Source organism: Prionailurus bengalensis, chromosome B1, assembly GCF_016509475.1.
Source record: "Prionailurus bengalensis isolate Pbe53 chromosome B1, Fcat_Pben_1.1_paternal_pri, whole genome shotgun sequence".
Taxonomy (NCBI): Eukaryota; Metazoa; Chordata; class Mammalia; order Carnivora; family Felidae; genus Prionailurus; species Prionailurus bengalensis.
In genome coordinates this window covers 53,750,366-53,772,149 of record NC_057344.1, presented here as the reverse complement: position 1 = coordinate 53,772,149, position 21,784 = coordinate 53,750,366, and positions in this window count along the sequence as shown.

The following is a 21,784-nucleotide window of genomic DNA, read 5'->3' as shown; positions in this document are numbered from 1 at the left end:
GAGAGAGGGAGACACAGAATCGGAAACAGGCTCCAGGCTCTGAGCTGTCAGCTCAGAGCCCGACGTGGGGCTCGAACTCCCGGACCGCGAGATCGTGACCTGGCTGAAGTCGGACGCTTAACCGACTGCGCCACCCAGGCGCCCCGAACCACTCGTGGTTTTGAAGAACAAAAGAGTTCGCCTGGGTCCGAGGTGCCAGGAAGGGGGCCAAGAGGCCTTATACATTCTCAGAAGAAACCCACACCTTATACATTCTCAGACAGACAATGCATCTAGGAACCAATGAACCATTCTGTACTTTAACCGACTAGGTTCAATCATCATCTGGAATGCCTCCGGGGGGCCAAGTGGGCCTAGGGGTCAGAGTGACCTGTGTCCATAGATACACTCCTTAGTTACCGGAGTGGGGCTTTCAGATCCTTATGTCTCTCCTTCGTTGGCCGCCTTTGCTGGCAAACGCATGAGGCTATCCTTCCTGCAAGTAGAGGAGTCTCCATGGGGAATGGCAAGGGCTAAACGTAAGGCCGCACAATTTCTTGCGGAAACTTATTTTCTTCCTAATGGTTCTTTTCCCAGGGGGCCTGTCAAGGGCAATTCCCCAACAGACAATACCCCAGGTAGTTTTAAGGCCAAATTACCTAAAAGCGGGAGTACAAGAAGCTTCACTGTTGGTGGTCCACCTTGCAGTCACCAATCTGTCCCCAGCCCGGGCTTTGCCACTCAGGCAAAAAATAGCTCGGCTTCCAGCAACAACCCCCAGATATTGAGGTAAAAAATCCTACAACAGTGTCATCTGGGCCTTGGAAGCTTTCAAGTCAGCATCAACCCACAGGCTAGGATTGCCTTAGATTTTATCCTTAAGAGCAAGAGTAGTCTGTATGGTAACATAACCTGCTGGATTAATGCCATGGGCAATTTTAATGAAGAGACTTGAAAAAGCCATGTGGTTTGTAAGGTTAGACCTTATTGGTTTATAAGACTTGTTCTGTTAGGACATCGAGGGGCATGTTTGAGATTAATATTGTAGGTAGACCACATCTGGCTTCTTGGAGTCCTATTGATAATAGCCTTAATTAAGTGCCATACAAGAAAAGTGAAGGACTTCTGTCATATTTTTCAGAATAACTAATGGAGTAGCATAATCTAATAGGGAACTCTATCAAAAACCAAAATGGTATCAAAATGATGGATGGATAGTTTGGGGAGAAAATTGTCTATGGATCTCTTATGTCTCCATGTCTTACAAGCAGAGATACTGAATATTGTCCTAACTATCTTCAGGAATGTGTTCATAGAGATAATATTTCCCTCTGGGGCAGACCTATGTATACTTACTGATTAGTATAATAAGGATAATGTCTCCCTCAGAGCAAACAACAAGTATGCTTCTTACCCATTAATAAAGATTCACATTCCCTAAACGTAGGGTTCCTCTCCTACGGAATATAATCCACAATGTGTGCAGGTAACATCTGGCCCTCTTGGTGTCACCATATGGAAATGAGGACAGAATATATGTTGATACTCTGGCTACTGCTCTTGGGGTAAGTAATAAACTGTCCTTTGTTTCTGAGTGAGGAGTCTCATGTCTTCTGCATGATTTTGAGGCAGTGAAACTTGTCAATTTCCAAGTAAGGTAAATTATGACCTTTCACAGTTCTTGACAAAGTGATATGTGTCACTTTGGGTCCAACACAAAGGAGAAAATTATATGCATGCTCTGTGCCCCCTCCTTTTTTTACCTCTATCGACCAGAACCATACACCGAAAGGAACTATTTCTCTGAATTGCTTCGTGGAAGACAGCCCTCTGCATAATACGAAAAATTGGTTGTTCTGTTAGATAAGAGAGAAATATATTTTTTAATATGCTAACTCACTGAAATGTTGGGGTTTATTTGTTATAGTGATGGGAAGTGTGCATTAATTTGATCAAGAATGACAGATTAACAAATGTGAGTGGCCAGACAACATACACATGAGGACTTCTGAAAATGTTTGGTAAAACCAGCTATAGATGAGCGCCTTAGGCAGCAGAAGGCGGGGGTGGGGGGTGGGGTTGGGGGGATTCTGTTGACTCATCTGCCAAGTTCTACACCTGTAATTGCAAGGCCTAAAAATCCCATAGCCCCCAAATTTCTCTTCAGGTTTGGTATCTTGTCCCTGCTAGATCCCTGAGCATTATTCTAAACTCTGATGAGCAATGAAGGACTTGCCTGGGTATCATTGAGTTTCCCCTAGAAAATGCTGTTCCCACAGGTCTAGTTTATGTACTGTCTAGGAATTCATCTTGGTTTTTGTTTTTGTTTTGGTTTTTTTTTTTGCTTGTTTGCTTGTTTTTAATGTTTATTTATTTTTGAGAGACAGAGAAAAAGACAGAGTGTGAGCAAGCAAAGGGCAGAGAGAGAAGGAGACACAGAATCTGAAGCAGGCTCCAGGCTGCATACATCCTGACATGGGGCTTGAAATCACAAACTGTGAGATCATGACCTGAGCTGAAGTTGGATGCTTAATGGACTGAGACACCCAGGCGCCCCTCATCTTTGTTGATTTATTATTTCACACATATTTATGATTACTCAATTTAGCATAGAAATAGTACTAGATGAGGGGTGTGACTGCAATTAATCATAGACATATGTGGCAATTTATCAATGGTTGAGCAACAGACTAAGAAACAATATTTCAGGATAGAATTGTTGGATAACTGTTATATTGTGACAAATACTTAGTAAAATCACTGCTTGCCATAATATAGAAACTGGACCAAGATATCACTAGACCTGTAGCTCTTGGGAAAATTGACTCTAAAAATTAAAAGCATTAGTATAGTTGGCATTATTAGTATTATTGTTATTCCTTTATAGTAAGATAAAGGACTAAAAAGAGATTTAAGGCAAGAAAGGCATAGTAAGATTTTTCTGTTAATACAAGTGGCTCAAACCTGAAGCAAAGGTTTTACTTTCCCTTTTAATTCTATTATTTTAGATTGCCTCAAAATAGCCACAATTAAGTGATAGTAAAAGGTGTGGGGGAGAAACCTCAAGAGTTAAGACAAATTTGAATAGTATTTCTAAGACAAGACTTTGGTATGGTTCCTGGTACCTACAACTGGCTAGAAGGAAAACCTACCCAGGTTGTAGATAATTTTATTGCCAAAGAAACCAAATCCCTGGCATAAAAAACTTTTGACATTTGTAAAAATGTCATTCCTTAAACTTGCCTAAGCAGAAAGCAGATTGCCAAAACTCTACAACCGTCATGGAGTGTATGACACTAATACCCCCTTACCTGTGTCTAAGCAGGAACGAAGTAGGAAAAACTATGCAGACTGCAGCCCAGGTTTATAAAGAATAATGTTGTGAGTTGTTAGTTTCAGGGACCAGAATCAGGGTCTAATCAAGTAATTTCTACCACGGCCAGAGCGGGATTTGATGATGCTCCTTCACAGGATTATATCTTTGGTGTGTTTTTACCATTCTTCTCTTCTCTGAATCTTTAGGTGTTTTTAATATGAATGCCTTGTTCCTGTCTTTAACTGTAAAATGGTCAGGCATATATTATCATCTTCTAGTTTATAGGACATAAGACCACAACAGTGTATCTGACAGCAAGATCCTGGATTTTGAGGAGAGGTCTCTGAGACCTTGGGGACTGCCTGAGCCAAAATTTAGAAGCAGTCTGAGTGGAGGAAAACAAGATCCACATGGATACATAGGTGAGAAATAGACTTCTATGGTGTTAAGCCACCAAAACTGAAGATTTCTTACAGTGTTACCCTAAATTGGTGATTCTCAAATTTATGTTCATTTTCAACTCCCAGAAGGCCTTTTTAGATATTCTTTTTTCCTAATCACTCCTCCTGTTAAATTTTGACATCTTAGATATACTCTGTATCTGCTTGTGTACTATACATATATCTGTGCTTTATACATAAAGAGTAGGATTCACCCACCCTCTACCCACAAGAACCAATTTTTGTCCCCTTGGGGGTGCTATTGCCCCAGTTGAGAATGCACCTCTCTTACTCAAATTCCTCACCTACCCCTTCATACTAACCATTTCAGCCTTGCTTCAGTTCCTTGAACATACCAAACTCTTCTGAACTTTAAGAACTCTTTTGTTTACCTTTTTTTCTGTGAGCACACTTCATTTCAATCTTTCCATTGCTGATTTCCTCTAATTTTTCAAAACATTTCCTAACATTTCCTTGAATGTACTTCCACAGAGAAACCTGATTATAAAGTGGTTCTACCATTGAATTCTGTACTCTTATTTTCTTTCACAGCATTTTCGACAATTTATAATAATATATTTGACTGTTTTGTCACTTAATGTTTGTCTCACTCACTATAGTGAGATATGGAAATTGAAGAGACCCTATGAAGAACTGTTCTTTTGCCCTTCTTCTTGCTTCTATTCTTGTTAGAACCTACACCCCTGCCTTACACACCCTTTATAGTACTGATAATATGTGTTCTCCTTATAAAAGGTCAAGGACTTAGTGAGTCCTTTGGAGTCTTCCACCACAATCTAAAGAGTGACTGGATGAGGTCATCATGTATGCTTTCCGAGACCATTGACTCCAGACCCTTGATGCCAAGATCCATGGCTCCAGGACATAAATGACTTACGGAGGACACCTGAGCCCTTGCCCTAATTTTGACCAGTTTCTGGATGCCTGAGAAGACATGTACACTGGACCATAATCCTCAATAAAAACCCTAGACCTCAAGCAAAGATACCCTTCTCTCTCATTTCCTTTCTGAGTCCCCCAGACACTCCAGCTTTTATACTCTATCACTTACACTACTCTATAAATTCTGTTCTCACTTTCTCTTGTTTTGCAATTGAATTCTACCCTGCACAGAGCTGAGAACCCTTTAGACTGGTCCTGCAGGACCCCCTCTGGGTCCTTGGACCCAGCCAGCCTACATCAATATGACATTCCATATATTCTCAGAACCTAGTGTTGAAATAAAATGTCTATGCTCAAGATGGAGCCACTCCTGCCCAGTATGCCATATCTTCAAATTGAAGCCTTGGTAAGTTTTATGCCCTTGTGAATGCTCCACTTGACCAGATATGCAGTATATACAGCCAGCCAATCCCCAACTTCAAAATACCTGTAATGATTTCCTTGTTCTAAATAAGGTCAGATATGCAAGCTCAGACAAAAAATTTAAGCCAAATACTCTTTCCTTATTCCCTGATTGACCTGCTGGCCTTATAAGGAAATCCCCAACCTCCTACACAATCATGCTTTTTCTGCATTGCTGCTTCCAACACTACAAAACTCACTCTTGCCCAAACATTTTTGGGAAGAGTGCTCCCCTGCTTTGAAAGAGCAGTATTCCCCCAATCCATGGATTGTTTTTTCTTGAATAAGAGACATCGAATTCATCACACAATTAACTTATTTTTGTCATTTGACATTAGCCAATAAATACTGAAGAGTGGGTATAAAAAAGTATAAGTGAAACAAGGAGGAAAGGAAGGAAGGAAGGAAGGAAGGAAGGAAGGAAGGAGTCAACAGTAATCAATTCCATTCTTCTTTTTTTAACCTTCTTTTCCCCTGTACTTCCTCTTTTGTCCTCTAGAGTTCAAAGTTCATATCTAGTATGGGGGAAGAAAAATAATTTTCCTTCTACCCTTCTGAGTTCATGGCTGAGACCTCTTGTAATAAAAGATTAGTTAACAAGAGGGAAAAAAACCCCACAGAAGTTTATTAACATGCATACCTCATGTATACATAAAAGATACCCAGGGAAACTGAGTAACTCCCTGAGATGGCCCAAGCCACCACCTTAAATACCATTTTCAACTAAACAAAAGAAACAAAAGTGTGTGTGTTTGGAACAGTTATGGGAAGTTATTGGGAAAAGCACAATAAACAAGAGTAAGGTTTGTTAGCAGTTAGGTCAGTGCTTTCCCCATGGATAGAGTTTTAGGTGATTACACTCATCCTTCTCTTCCTGGTACAGAAAGGGAGACATTTTTAAACATAGAGATTTCTTTTATAAATGTAATTTTCCCTTATAAAAGGACAACCCCTACTCTTCTTTTCAGAGTTTCTCCTGTCTCTGTGTTTCCTTAAAAATAATCCTTGTGCCAAAAAGACATCTTTGGGGTGGCATATCGTGCTACCTTTCACAACTAATGGTAGTTTGTTGCTATGTGGCATGAACTTATGACTTAATAGATCTAACAATAATGAATGCATGCTGGATGCTTTTAATCACATGGCCATTTGATGCTTCACAATCAGGTACTCAGTCTCTATCTATTATGGCCCCAAATCCAGAAGTTGTACTGAAAGTGGTATACAGTTCCCTACTGAAGATGAGAAGGCCTCACAGTGCTCTGTGCTGTGACTCTCTTATTGGAACATTCCAAGGACTCTAAACAATGTGTGTGTGTGTGTGTGTGTGTGTGTGTGTGTGTGTTTTCCTGTAACGAGGTTCAGAATATTATAGCATGTGGGCCAAATCTGAGTCAGGGCCTGTTTTCATAATTAAAGTTTTATTGGAACACAGCCATACCCATATGCTTATGTATCATCTATGGCTACATTTGCACTACAAGTATGCAGCTGAATGGTTATACTATAATAGCAGGGGTGAACAGTTGCACTACATCAGCAGAGTTTAGTACTTGCAAAAGAGACCCTATGGCTCTCAAAGCCTAAAATATTTACCCTCTGGCCATTTTCAGAAACAGTTTGCTGACTCCTGCTCTACAACATTATTGGATCTGCTAGATTATATGACCCAAGTGGTAGAGCTGTTTGTACTGCAGCCTACACCTGCTCCTGAGCCTTTTTCTGCTCTGGGCCCCACTTGAAACTGGCAGCCTTGTAAGTCACCTGATAAATGAATCAGACAAGTACTGTGACTCTTTCTTAGTGGTAGAAAGTTCCAATACCCTGACACATACAGGTCATTGGACCTTTAAAATTTCACGAATGTGGCAGGCCCTTTGTTTTAGCAAGGCTTTAACTTAACAAGGCATGTAGAGTACTTGATACTTCTGCTTACTAAGTCCTCAACAAAGAATCAGACAGATGTTCTGTAGAATGCCCAGACAATCAAGACCCCTTCAGACTATAAATTGACACAGTAGAGCAGAGTGAAGACAGTTCTTGGGCAAGGTCATGTACTATTTACTCTTCATTTCAGTGAATGCTTTTGATTTTCTCTCCTGACTGGGAATGAAATGTGTTTACTAAATTAACAGTTATTATATTAATTTTCTGTTGCTGCTATAACTAATTACCATAAATTTAATGGCTTAAGATAACCCAAATTTATCATCTCACCTTTTTGTAGATGATCAGTCCAACACAGATCTCACTGGGCTTAAGATTAATGGCAGGTGAAGGCATTCCTTTCTGGAGGCACTTGAGAAGTTTCCTTTACTTTGTTTGCCTTTTCCAGTCTCTAGATTCTGCCCACTTTTGGGGGGCACATGGCCTCCTCCCTCTATTTTTAGAGCCAGTAATGTTAAACTAAGTCTTCTCACACTACCATCTCTCTACTTCTCTTCCTCTTTACTCTTCTACTTTTTTTTTTGACATTTATTCATTTTTGAGAGAGAGAGAGAGACACAGAGTGCAAATGAGGGAGGGGCAGAGAAAGAGAGGGAGACACAGAATCCGAAGCAGGCTCCAGGCTCTGAGTTATCAGCACAGAACCTGATGTGGGGCTCGAACCCACAAACCATGAGATCATGACCTGACCCAAAGTCGGACGCCCAACTGACTGAGCCACCCAGGTGCTCCTTTACTCGTCTAGTTTTAAGGACTCTTTGGGCCCACTTGAATAATCCAGGATAATCTCCCCATTTTAAGATCTGCTGTTAAGCAACCTTAATTCGATCTGCAACCTTAATTCTCCTTTGCTTGAAACCTTGCTTATTCCCAAGGTCTGGGGTTCAGGGCATACCTCTTTGTGGGGACTTCACTGTGCATACCACATCAACATACCAAGTGCAGAATCTGTGTGGTTCTATTCTAGAAGATATGCCAAATCTGGCACAGCAGCTATGAGAATGGGTCTGTCACTTAACTATGTGCAATTTCGGTGTCATCTGCCATGAGCTATCTGAATTTTCTTGCAGGTTACTATTAGTGAATTCAATAAGGATATAAAGGAGGATAGAAAACTTGTATTTTTTTAAGTCTTTAAGTTTGGTAAAAACTTCTACCATTTGACTGGAAATTCAATGGCATTTCTGATTTCTTTCAACCTCCATTAATGAAGTTTCCAAAAAGGAGGTATATCTGCTTTGTCAAGAGAGATATTTTTCTATGCAGACATTAGTGATATAGAACGTATTATTAACAATATACATTGTAGTAGGGAAGAATCCAAATCAGGCCTCAAGATTTCTGTCCTTTTGTGTATGCATCTTTGTATTATTCTCTCCCCTTGGGTAGGCAATCTTATTGGTTGACTTTGAATTAATCGAAAGGGAGATTATCTGGGTGGGTGTGATATATTCAGGGAACACTTAAGAAGGGACTGAGACTCTTCCAAAGAGACTGAAAGTATTGGAAGGTTCATGACAATCTCTGTGAATTAAGAGCAATGCCTGACCTACAGCAAGCAAGGAAAAGGGATCTCAGTCCTACAACCAAAGGGAACTAAATTCTGCAACACCTGGATTACATTGGACAAAGACCCCTAAATCTGGATGAGAACTGATTCCTGACAAACACCTTGACTTCAGTCTGATGAAACCCTGAACAGAGGACTCAGATAATCTGTGTAACACAGAAACATTGGGAAAACATAAAATTGTGTTAAGAAATGAAGTTTGTCATACTCTGTTATGCAGAATTAGCAAACTAATGCACATTTTACACATTTAGCCAGTGTTAATTTTCCTGCTAATGAACTAAGCAAAGTGTTATAAAAAGTTTCCACTAAAATTAAACAAAATTAGTCTGGCACTCTGTAAGTTATTAAGAATGTGTGTGTGTGTGTGTGTGTGTGTGTGTGTGATTTTAATTATTTTTTAATAATCTTTTTAATTAATACAATTGCTATAGTCTAAATGTTTGTACCCCCTTCTCAAATTCATTTTTTGAAATCCTAACCCCAAAGATAATTAACAGGGAAGGTCTTTGGGAGGTGCTTAAGTCATGAGGATAGAACACTCATGAAGGGAACTAGTGCCTTATTAAAACGGCTCCAGCAGGATTCTTAGACCACTCCATATGATGACACAGTGAGAAGGTGTTGACTATGAACCAAGAAGGTCCTCACCAGAATGTGAATATGTTGGCTCCTTAATCCTGGACTTCTAGTCTCCAACTGTGAGAAATACATTTCTGTTTATGAACTACCCAATCTAAGGTATTTTGTTATAGCAACTTGATATAATGATCATAATCAACATGATTGTGACATTTCTTAGTGGTCTTTATGAGCATATGAAATACTTGATTTCTATTTTCATATACTTTATTTTATTCATATATATCAGAAATAATAGTGTTTAAAGATCTATTTTATATTTTAATTACCAACATTTTCCTGCATTATGAGTGCAATTGAGTGTGTGTGTATGTGTGTTTCTGCTATACCCAGCTATGAGTCAGATAAAATTGTCTACCTGTTTCAAGAAAAATATTTTGCTTTCTCATTTGTTATAGACATAGTTTAAAGAAAACTTGGGGGCTGCCTGGGTGGCTCAGTCGGTTAAGCGTCGGACTTCAGCTCAGGTCATGATTTCATGGTTTATGAGTTTGAGCCACGTGCTGGGATCTGTGCTGACAGCTCAGAGCCTGGATCCTGTTTCAGATTCTGTGTCTCTTTCTCTGTCTGCCCCTCCCCTGCTCGCATTCTATATCTCTCACTCTCTCTTTCTCAAAAATAAATAAACAATAAAAATGTTTTAAACAAAGAGAAAACTTGGTATTATTTTATTTGTTCTAATTTTATAAGTAGGTATACAATATTCTACTTATATCAATTTATATATATAATTTTCCATTCCACAGTCTACTTATGTATCTTTTTTGTTTTATTTTGTTTGCTTTTGCATAAACCTTTACTTTTAGATTATCTTTTATTTTTAAAAATTCTATGGCCAATAACTAGTCTGAAAGAAACATTGAATGCATACACTTTGTTCATTGACTTTACCCCCTAAATCTCCTGTGTGTTGATTATAGGAATAATAGCTGTTTAAAGTGACTTACCAAGGTAACACAACTAGTCAGTGGGAGAACCAGATGGCCTTAAACATAATCCATTACTTTTAGACCATATCAGTGGCTATTTTTTACATATATTTATATGAATAAATCAAATGACAGAAAACCTCACTTATCTGTCCGTGAAAGTCAGTCAGTATGCTATATAAAATAAAATGACCTTTGGAAATTGCAATGCTGATGCAAAACATAGCAAAATAAAACAAAATAAAACAAGGATTTTGAGTTTCCAGGTAAGGTCCATCAATCAGAAATCATGTAAAATACCTGAGGTATCCTAGAAACTCAGAAGTATTAAATGTTAATTATATGGAATATCCGTTATAGCTTCAAAAATAATCTTTTATTAAAAAAATTGACTTATTTATTTTGAGTGAGCACAAGTGAAGGAGAATCAGACAGAGAGAGAGAGAGAGAGAGAGAGAGAAGAGAGAGAGAGAGAGAGAGAGAGAGAGAGAGAAAATCTCAAGCAGGCTCCATGCTGTCAATTCAGAGCCCGATTTGGGTCTTGATTTTACGAACCATTAGCTCTTGACCTGAGCTGAAATCAAGAGTTTAATACTTAACCAACTGAGCCACCCTGGTGCCCTGGAGTATCCCTTATAACTTCTAATTCATTATCTTACACATTTGCTCTATGCTGATTTTTTTCACTTTATCGAGAATGATAGAATGCATCGGTGCCTTTTCTTCTCCAGAATACAACTAAACAGAAATACAGATATCAGCAAGAATGTTTACAATATACAAATTTGTTTTGCTTTGTATCAGTAAAAAAATTCCTATCAGATTTTATATATGCCATGACAGCCAGTGCAGAATTGAACTGGAAGTGATTGAAGGAGAAGACATTCACAGTAGAAAACACATATTTTATGAAGGCATAGATAGGTTTATAAAGCTCAAAGAAAATAAATGCCTTTGTTAACATCTGTGAGAAACAAGGAAAAATTGGAGACTAACAAGAGGTGAAATTGTTTAATTAACAGTATATACTGGAACACGTGTTTGATAAAGAGTTTGAATAATTAGGCAATGTAAAGTAATCCTCATGATTATTCCTGTCTCTGTCTCAGTTCATTTTTTGTTTTGTTTTGTTTTGTTTTGTTCTATTATTATTATTATTATTATTTTGGAGATGACTTAAACGTACATAAAGTAAACATGTCATGAATGGTGCAGGCTGTGTGTGGCTTCCACATTATGCTCTAAGAGGCAGCTCAGCAAACTGAGAGCATGGTCTCTAGAGCCAATCTCTCTGGTTTCTAATTCTAGTTTAAGCTCCGATTAGTGTCTGATCTTGGAAAGTTAATTAACCTCTGATTGCTCATCTATAAAATATAGATTGTAGCATCTACGTCATAAGGTTATTATACGGCAAATGAGATAACACTTTCAATGCATGTAAAATAGTGCTGGGTGCATAATAACATCCATATTAAAAAAAAAGGAAAGGAAAAGAAAAAAAGAAATTCAATCACTTGTGCTAAGCCCACTGAGGCTTACTACCCTACCTAAATGTAGTTACATTACCCTCAGGAATGTAATCTTCACTGGTTGGTGTGGACTCTTCTAGTCAGCACCAATGAGGTAATCTGCTGCTAGTCCCCTTCTGTCTGCCGTAGGTGGGTTACCTAAGTCTGAAATAATCCTTTTGTTTGTTCATGACTTCCTTCTTCAGGTTTTAAAAACCTTTCCCTTTTTGTAGCTCTTTGGAGATCTTTTCTATTTGCTAGATGGAATCCTAACCAATTTGTGAATCATTCACTCAAACCAATCAGATTTTCAAATTTACTTGGCTGAATTTTTGTTATTTAATGGATTTGGTGGCAGCGTTGGGATGTGAAGTGAACATCTGGCAACATTAAGGGGCAATGAGAAACACAAGCATGGTACCCACACAAACTCCCTTTTCAGTCCTGTCTCTCACCATTTCTGAGGACTGTAACTAAGTTCTTCTTAGTTCTGAGCTCTGCTCTATTTGCATCGAGCTCCTTATCCATTTGGCTTTCTAATCAGTTCTCCATTTGTTTGGAATCACTGGCTCCACATTGGGAACTTCTGGTAGTTTGGACCACAATTCCCCATTTGATCTAATAGCCCAGCCCTTGGTTCTGTCCCCAGATTCCACATTGCAAACTGCTTTCTGCAGTTCTCCATTTGTTTAGAATCAGTCTGCAATCCTCATTTGTTTAGGTCTGATGGTTCAATCTGTTCCCCAGTCCCATCTTCCACATTTAGAATTATTGGAGGTGAAGAATTTAGAGTCATTGTTAGGGCCAAAATCTGTGGGCTGCTTCTAATACTGACATTGGGAGAATAAAAACTGTAGAGTCCATAAAGTTTTAGATAAATATGATTAAATCTCTTTCTAAATCGCCTCAATATCCATTAAAGCCTGAGTCTACACAAGGTCTCACTCTAATAACACAAGACCTAATTGCCTAGGGGCTAATCATTCCCTGTACCAGCTCCTGTAATAGACCCATCTTGCCAGTTGAGAAACCTAAAGTGAAGGGAAAGTAACTTCTCCAGGACTTGAGAGTTACTAACAACATAGTTATTCTCCATTTCCCAATTGTTCCAAACCTAAACACCCCTTTGTCTCAAATTCCACTGGACTCACAATGCTTAATTGCTGTGGTTCTTTGTTCAGCCTTTTTAGCATCACTTAGGCCTCCACAGGCAATATCTGTTTTTACCCGGAACAATTAATGATATACCTGGATAGTCAAACCTCAAGGGTTCACAAAGGACTCTATTTCTTCCAAGTACTCCACCTAGATTTAAGCACCCTCCAATTCCCTGGGAAATAGACCCTTCTGCAATATGTAGACAACCTCTTGCTGTGCTGTTACCAAAGAGACATTCATAAAAGATTGCAATCATTTGCTGCAATAGTTAGTTGAAGAGGGACATAAGGTCTTTAAGGAAAAATTATAATTATCTCCAGATACTGTTCATTACTTAGGTCATGATCTAAGCATGAGTGAATCCAGCTATCCAAAAAGAATTAAGCTAATCTAAAGTTTTCCTAGACCCACAACTAAGTGACAGCTCTTCCATTCTTGGCTAGTTTTTGCAGACCATGGGTTCCTATCTTTTTGTTCATTGGCTTCTCCACTCTAAGAACTTACTAAAATTTCAGTCCCTGAACTCTTTCCTTGGGAACATGAACATGCCTTCAGTCTTTGTAAGAACTGCTGGCTCAAGGGCTACCTTACTATTCAAAACCTTTCACCTTATTTATGTGTGAAAGAGATAACCAAGCCCTTGGAAGACTCACACGAACATGGTAATAAATATAGGCTTGTTGCCTATAACAGCATATAACTTGATTCAGTTTCTCCTGCCTATCCCAGTTGTCTTAAGGCTGTAGCCACAAAGTTAGTAGAAGCCTCAGCAGATTTAATCTTAGGAAATGGCATTTAGAAACCACAAACTGTTCAAACTCATAACTCTGAATTGACTCAACATTTCTCTGCAAGCTGACTAACCTCCTATGAGATCCTTTTACCACCTAATCTGCCTTTCACTATTACAAAATTCTTAATTCTGCTATGTTACTACCTCTACCTGACATAAGCAGGCCCAATAATTGTGAGGTGCTAACATCCAATTTTGTGATTCCATGTCTTGATTTACAAGGCACTCCTTTAATTAACCTGAATTTGATCCTGATTTTTGGTAAGTCATACTGAGACATGGGAAAGAGAATTTGTAAGCTAGTTATGCTATGACTACCCAATATGAACTACTTGAAAAAAGAAACTTTCCACAAGCTACATCGGCCTAGCAAGCAGAGCTTCAGGCCCTTACCAGAGCACACCAGTAATCAAAAGGATAAACTGTTACTATCTATATTGATACCTGGTATGCCTTTGGGGTCATCCATGATTTGGGGATTTTATGGAAACAGAGGGGTTTTATTATGTCCTCTGGGACCCCAATAAAAATGGACAAGTAAATGATTTTCTTACTGCCAATGTCTTACCTTCTGCAGTTGCTGTCATCAAAACTGGGGTTCACACTCAAAGGACCAAATCTGAGTATCAGGGGAATGCCCTAGATGACTTTTATTCAAAGGCAGCAACAATAGAATCCATAAAGGTTGTGGCACATGTGGATAAACTCCACTCTTCTTCTGCAAAAAATGACTTCTTACTGTCCGACTTCTGCCATCCTGACATCCTTGCAACATGGTGACTGTCTGCTCTTGAATTAGAAAATTAAGATGGACAAAGAATGATTGTAAATTAGATAAACAGATGGGGTTATGGAGAATCCAAGATGGCCACTTTGTTCTTCCTAGCTCTCTGGCAAAACCTATCTTTTGGTTTTTGCATTCTTCTACACACTATGGTGCATTAAAGATGACTCAAATTATGAACAGACAATGGTGGGGACATTTCTATAAAATTGCTAAGACAGTCTACTATCAACCTTACCAGTCAGGTCCACAATCCTAAAAAATCTATTTTTGTCCGTGGAGACCTCAGACCTCCCTCAAGGGTGGTTGAGCACTTGCAGTTAGACTTAATTTAACTGCCACTTAGGATAGGTTATAACATATTCTTACTGTGCATGTTTTCCTTTGCCATAAGGCCGATGCCCTCACAGTGGCAAAGAAACTGTTAGAAAATGTGTGTCTCACTTGCGGTATACCTTTCATAATCTCCAACGATTAAGGTATGCACTTCACTGGGAAAATCATATGAGCCTTAGCAAAAGCTTTAGAAACTTCTTGGAATTAACACTGTCCCTAACACCCTCAATCATCAGGCAAGGTCAGAAGAACTAATGGGATCCTCAAACTTAAAGTTTGCAAACTTGCTGGGGCAGCTGGGTGGCTCAGTAGTTTAAGCATCTGATTCTTGGTTTCAGCTCAGATCATGATCTCACAGTTCATGAGTTCAAGCCCTGTGTAGGGCTCCATGCTGACAGCACAGACCCCGCTTGGGATTCTCTCTCTCTCTTTCTCACTCTCTCTCAAAATAAATAAATAAACTTAAAAAAATCTCTAAACTTGCTGGAATTACTAGACTCCTTTGGCCTAAGGTACTGCCTCTGGTTTTTATGACTATTTTTGGTGTCCCCTTTGGAAAACATAAACTCCTTCCACATGAGATAGTCACTGGTAGAACAATGTTTATTGGTATACAATTTTCTGCTTATCTTTGGTGTCTCATGCTTGTATGACCAGCTACTGTGAGTCTTTAACGTCCTCTGCTAAAGCCTATCATTAACAGCTTAAAGGAGCTTCCTGGGGACGTGCCTGACTTCAGCTCAGGTCATGATCTTGCGGTCTGTGAGTTCGAGCCCACGTCGGGCTGTGTTGGCAACTCAGAGCCTGGAGAATGCTTCAGATTCTGTGTCTCCCTCTCTCTCTGTTTCTCCCCCACTTTTTCTCCCTCTCTCTTAAAAATAAATAAACATGAAAAAACATTTATTTTTAAAAGGTTTCCTGGATCCCAATTCAAAGACTCTTGGTCACAGATGGAGCCTAGTAATTGGGTATTCTGGAAACAGTCCTTGAGCCCCTGTAGAAGGAACCTTGCCAAGTGCTCCTGATAAGTGACACTGCTGTAAAACTAGATGGCATTGAATCTTGGGCACACATCTTACAGCTAAAGAGTCTTCATCTGACATCCAGCTGTCTACAAAAGCTAGAGACCTTGGAACCAAACTGATGAAAAAGAGAAGTAGCTGACATCAAGGTACACTGCTTTCACCCAAGACATCGGATTCATATTTTAACTAAATGTGAAACTCTTTCTTCTCTTCTTCCCTTTAGCGTTGGTCTGGGAAGATAATGCCCTCATCCTCATTTCCCAGGCAATTGCTCAAGTGGACTACCTTCCAGTAGCTGGATTTGTCATTGAAAATTCTGATCTATCCATGATTCAAGAGATCCTCTGGTCCTCCCTGTGATCAATATTTCTTCTATTTCCAATGTCCTGCAAACTACAATTGACCCCTCTGAGAAGTTTCTTACTGAGTTTAACTTATACAACCAGAATATCCAGTACCCTGTTTTTACTTTCTCTGATTATAACTGTACATCCTAAATTAGACACAATTACTTATGTAAATCTTAGTACATTTGCACCCCCATGTTCCCATGATTATTTAGATCAAATCTGCCCGTATTCACTAAGATATCTCACCAGCAACACCCATCTTCACAAGGTATTTGGAATGACTCTTTCTTTCAGGCTAGAGATTTTCTTCCCTTATGTGCTAAACACCTGACTGACCTCTGGCTAGAATGAGTAAATTCAGCAATCCTTGTGAATGGATCTATTAACAGTACCTCCTTAATAGGAATGGCTCGTGTCCCAGCAGGGTTTGTTTTTGTTTTTGGTGGTTATCCTTTTCCTTGGACCTATGAGTGCTTGAATAGCTGGTGCACAGCCAGACCGTGGCTCTTAGATTATCTAACTGTGCCCCTAATTTTTCACAAGTGAACTAAGACGTGCCATTGGCCAAACTCCCCTGGATTTACGTTATTGAGTTAGAAAGGACCTACCACGGGGGACGACTCAAGATTTGTTTCCTTTGACAGAGTCATACTTCCTCCTTACAAGTAAATGTAAATGAGAATATGTTCAGAAACTTCTCCTTAATACTTGAAGAGATTGCAGATTGTATTGCTAAGACGATAGCTGCCCAACAAAGATCCTTAGACTCTGGCCAAAGTTACTCTTGATTATCTTTTAGCCGAGTAAGGAGGAGTCTGTGCTGTGGTCAACACCACCTGCTGCCCCTGGATTAACATAGGGAATGTCAAACTCGATTACAAAACATCACTAAGCAAGCCATTTGGCTTAAAAAGTTGATTCCTTCAGTTGGTTAATCATCTGACTCTTGATTTCAGTCAGTGCAGAACCTGCTTGGGATTCTTTCTCCCCGCACCCCCTCCCAGCCTGCCCCCCTTCTCTTTGGCCCTTGCCCATGTTTGTGCTGTCTCTCTCTTAAATATATATATATTATAAATATTTATATATTTATATTTTTATATTTATAAATAATATTTATATTATTATATATAATATATTATATTATTATATTTATATTTATAATATATATTATTATATATTATAAATATAAATATAAATATATTATATTTATAATAATAAATATTTATAAATATTTATATATTTATATTTAAATATATATATTATAAATATTTATATATTTATAATATATATATATTTAAATTATATATATTTAATGCTATTCCTTCAACAGGGGTCTTTCTTTGACTTATTTGATTTTGGTTGGTTTGGGTTTTGGAGACCATGGCTCCAAAGTGTTCACTAAACACTGGGAATTATCCTGCTTATTATAATCATAATAATGCCCTGGGGCATTGTATTCTCTCAAAAGCTTCGAATTCATGTTTGCAGCCCCTAACCACCAAGTAAATTATTTCCTTAGGACTACAACATTAGAAAAGCAAAGAGAGTGACCAACTTAAAGATTGTGAACTTGAAGCCATGACCTGTGAGTATCACGGGGGTTAAGTAAAAACAGCATAACCTATAGATACCACATAAAGGAACAACAGAACTATGAGAACTGCAAAATGGTAACTGAGAGTGGTGTTAATGCCTCGAATTTTGATTACATCTTTCAATTAAGCTGTGAGTTTGATCAAAAGGGGGAAATTTTAAAAACAGAAATAACATGTCCGAAATGGAGTCACCTATGCTAAGCCCATGATGACCTAATACTTAACCTAATCACAGTTACAATCTTCTCCAGGAAGTAGTCTTAACTGGTCAGTCTGGAATTTTCTGGTTAGCACTAATGAGGTAATCTGCCACATAGTCTCCTTCTGTCCCCCTAGGTAGGTTGCCTATACCTGAATTTTTTTTTTCTCTTTTGCATTTATGATTTCCTTTTCCAGACTTTAAACTTTTCCTTTTCTGTAGCTCTTTGGACCTCATTTCTACATCTTGGATGGAATGCCGCCTGAGTCATTAATCATTCAATAAAGCCAACTTGATCTTCAAATTTACTCAGTTGAATTGTTGCTATTTTACACATACAAGGATGTATTAAATGAAAATAAATAAATGTGCTCCTTTTACATTTAGTATACTGCACAGTCACCACATCAACTTCCCAGAAAGAAGATGCTATGACATTTTGGGAAAGGTCATAGAATTTGAAATAACTCAGCATGAAATTAGCCAAATAAATTTGTGAACTGTCATAATTATTTTTTTTTAATTTTTTTTTTCAACGTTTATTTATTTTTGGGACAGAGAGAGACAGAGCATGAATGGGGGAGGGGCAGAGAGAGAGGGAGACACAGAATTGGAAACAGGCTCCAGGCTCTGAGCCATCAGCCCAGAGCCTGACGCGGGGCTCGAACTCACGGACCGCGAGATCGTGACCTGGCTGAAGTCGGACGCTTAACCGACTGCGCCACCCAGGCGCCCCCTTAACTGTCATAATTATTATATAACAATAGTAAATTTTCATCAAGATGCTATAAAGAAAGGAAAAAATTTTATCAAACCTCATGGTGCTACTCAGGTTTACTATTATTTTACCCTTTCTCATAAGTGCCTCATATACACATGGATAGAGACAGTGACCTCAGTCACATTAGCAGAACAATTTATAATCACTAGATCTAAGTGGTATAAAATAGCAGGGAAAAACAAATCCAAAAAATGAGGATGCTTACATAGTTGCTTAATCTTTAAACCAAGAATACAAATGTTGTTAATATCTTTATGTATGTCTATATTTGAAAGTTATCTTACATTCTTGATAAACCATGAAGACAAACATTGAGAGCTTTGCAAGCTTACAGGCATTTGGAAGTTAAGATAATTTCTAAAAAGTGTTTCTATTATGTAACAGTGTTTTGGTAGTAACAGTAAACTCTGCTTAGTACAAAACAAAGATTTAATCATAGCCTAAGCCTATTCTCTTCATTAAATTTCCACTAATGAGCAACTGCTAAGGCAATATTTCATTCCAAAACAGGAAGTTTCTACTTTCAAATTTAAATGCTTTTAAATTAGCATTTAAATGTATCCTATAAGCTTGTATCAGGCAGAGTTATTATTCAATAGCATGATCATTGTCGTGGTAATTATTATGTAGCATTTAATGAACACTCACTGTGTATTTGGAACCTTGCTAAATATAGTGTGTTTTATTCTGTGGATTTCTGATGACTTTTTTTTTCCTATTAGAACACAGAATATACATCTCACTTCAAGCCTAACACATAGTGATGAAAGGCTAAAGGAATCTGATGTGTTTTTAATTTTTGTTTCTTAACAGTTTCATCTATTCTTTAGAATTCAAGAACTCAAGAGAAATTACTTTTTAAAATTATAACTCATTCATTGGTTGGTTTGTGAATATTTGCGTGTGTGAATTTTGTGGGTCTTATTCTGAAATTATGTTGTTTTCAAAAAACAAAACATTTTTAATATCTTTATATTTTATCCAGTTATTTGATTAGTGTTCTTTTTATAAAATGCAATTTTCTGTTTTTATCTGATATATTGTTTATATTCTATAATTTTTTTTTTTAAATTTTTTTTTTTCAATGTTTATTTAGTTTTGGGACAGAGAGAGACAGAGCATGAACGGGGGAGGGGCAGAGAGAGAGGGAGACACAGAATCGGAAACAGGCTCCAGGCTCTGAGCCATCAGCCCAGGGCCTGACGCGGGGCTTGAACTCCCGGACCGGGAGATCGTGACCTGGCTGAAGTCAGACGCTTAACCGACTGCGCCACCCAGGCGCCCCTATATTCTATAATTTTAATTCAAGCACATTCTTACTAATTTGGGAAAAAACACTGCAGTTGCTATTATTACATAACATAACTCTACAAAGCAATATTGAATATCATAATTGAAACATTATTTTTTCTATCCAAAATTGCTCTGTATTTTGGTTAGATTATCAAATATTTTGCTTGGTAATCTTTCAGTGCTTTCCTTCAGTTGCATGGCTTTGATATCAATGCATTTATTGAGACAAAACCTCATTGAAGAGTTGAAACAACCACATTCAACCACTTCCCTTGTTCCTGTGAAAGTCTATAAAAAAACAAATTGAGAAATAAACAAAAAGTCATCACAGAATTAATGTCATTGAACACCAACAGTGTTCAATATTAAATATTGTAGTTGGAAGTATGTTACCTTGGACATTTCTTCAAAGTGAGGAAATTTGCTAACGTCAAATCATTTGATTGGAATTATTATCTTTCAAAAGTTTTCGTTTAAAAATAAAGAAATCTTTATAAATACTGCTATTTTAAATAATCTCGGTGAAACAGTGATCACATGGCTTATGAATAAAATATTTTGTGGTATGAGATGTTAGGCTATAAACCCCACAAATTTAACAGATAGTAAGTAGTTCAATAAGACATTGAATTGTGTTAACATTATTGGTCATCTTGTAACTAAAAATTATTTATCACTGCATAAGGTATATTTCTCACGTATATATGTGAATAAAAATAGATAATATAAAAGTACAGGTAAAGGGCATTAAAATTTTCTATTACTAGCTATTTTGCCCTCTGATATTTGAGTGATTTCCTATATAAATTCACATGGAAGTCCATTTGCAGAAAATTTGCTGAGAGTGAAACAATGTTTGCTAAAAGCCTTAGGGTAACTTTACACATTAATAAATATTCATTTAAATTCTAATAAGCTTCAGAAATGTGAATGCTAGGGACATCTGGGTGTCGTAGTCAGTTAAGCGTCCAACTTTGGCTCAGGGCATGATCTCACAATTGGTGGGTTTGAGCCCCGCATTGGGCTCTGTGCTGACAGCTCAGAGCCTGGAGCCTGCTTTGGATTCTGTGTCTCCCTCTCTCTCTGCCCCTTCCCTGCTCGTGCTCTGTCTCTCTCAGTCTTTCTCACTCAAAAAGAAATAAACATTAAAAAAATTTTTAAAGTAAATGTGAATCCTATAATTTACAAAAAAAATTATGGAGATTATATTTTATTAAAAAATAATTAGCTTTGTAAATGTTATTTTTTAAATATTTATTTGTTTATTTTGAAAGAGAGTGGGGAGGGGCATAGAGAAATGGAGAGAGAATCCCAAGCAGGCTTGAAGCAGCGTTCAAAATCATAAATCATGAGATCATGACCTGAGCCAAAATCAAGAGTCAGTCGGTCACTTAACTGACTGAACCACACAGGCACCTCTTTTGTAAACTTTGAATAACAAATATTTCTCTATTATTTTTTAATCTTTCTTACTGTCCCCTCCCATGGTAACAGTTTGCTGAACTGTGGTATTATCGCGCAACCAGGATATTAACACTGATACAACCACCCATTTTTTTTCAATTTTCTCCAGTTTTGCTTGTACCCATCTGTGTGTGTGCATGTGTGTGTGCATGTGTGTGTGTGTGGGGGGGCATTTAGTTTACTACAATTTTATCACATGTGTAGGCTCATGTTAAGACACTTAACAGCTCCAGCCTCACAAATTCTTTCATGTTGCCCTTTTATAAGCACACCCACTTCTCTTCCACCCTCTCCCACTGTTCCCCAACTG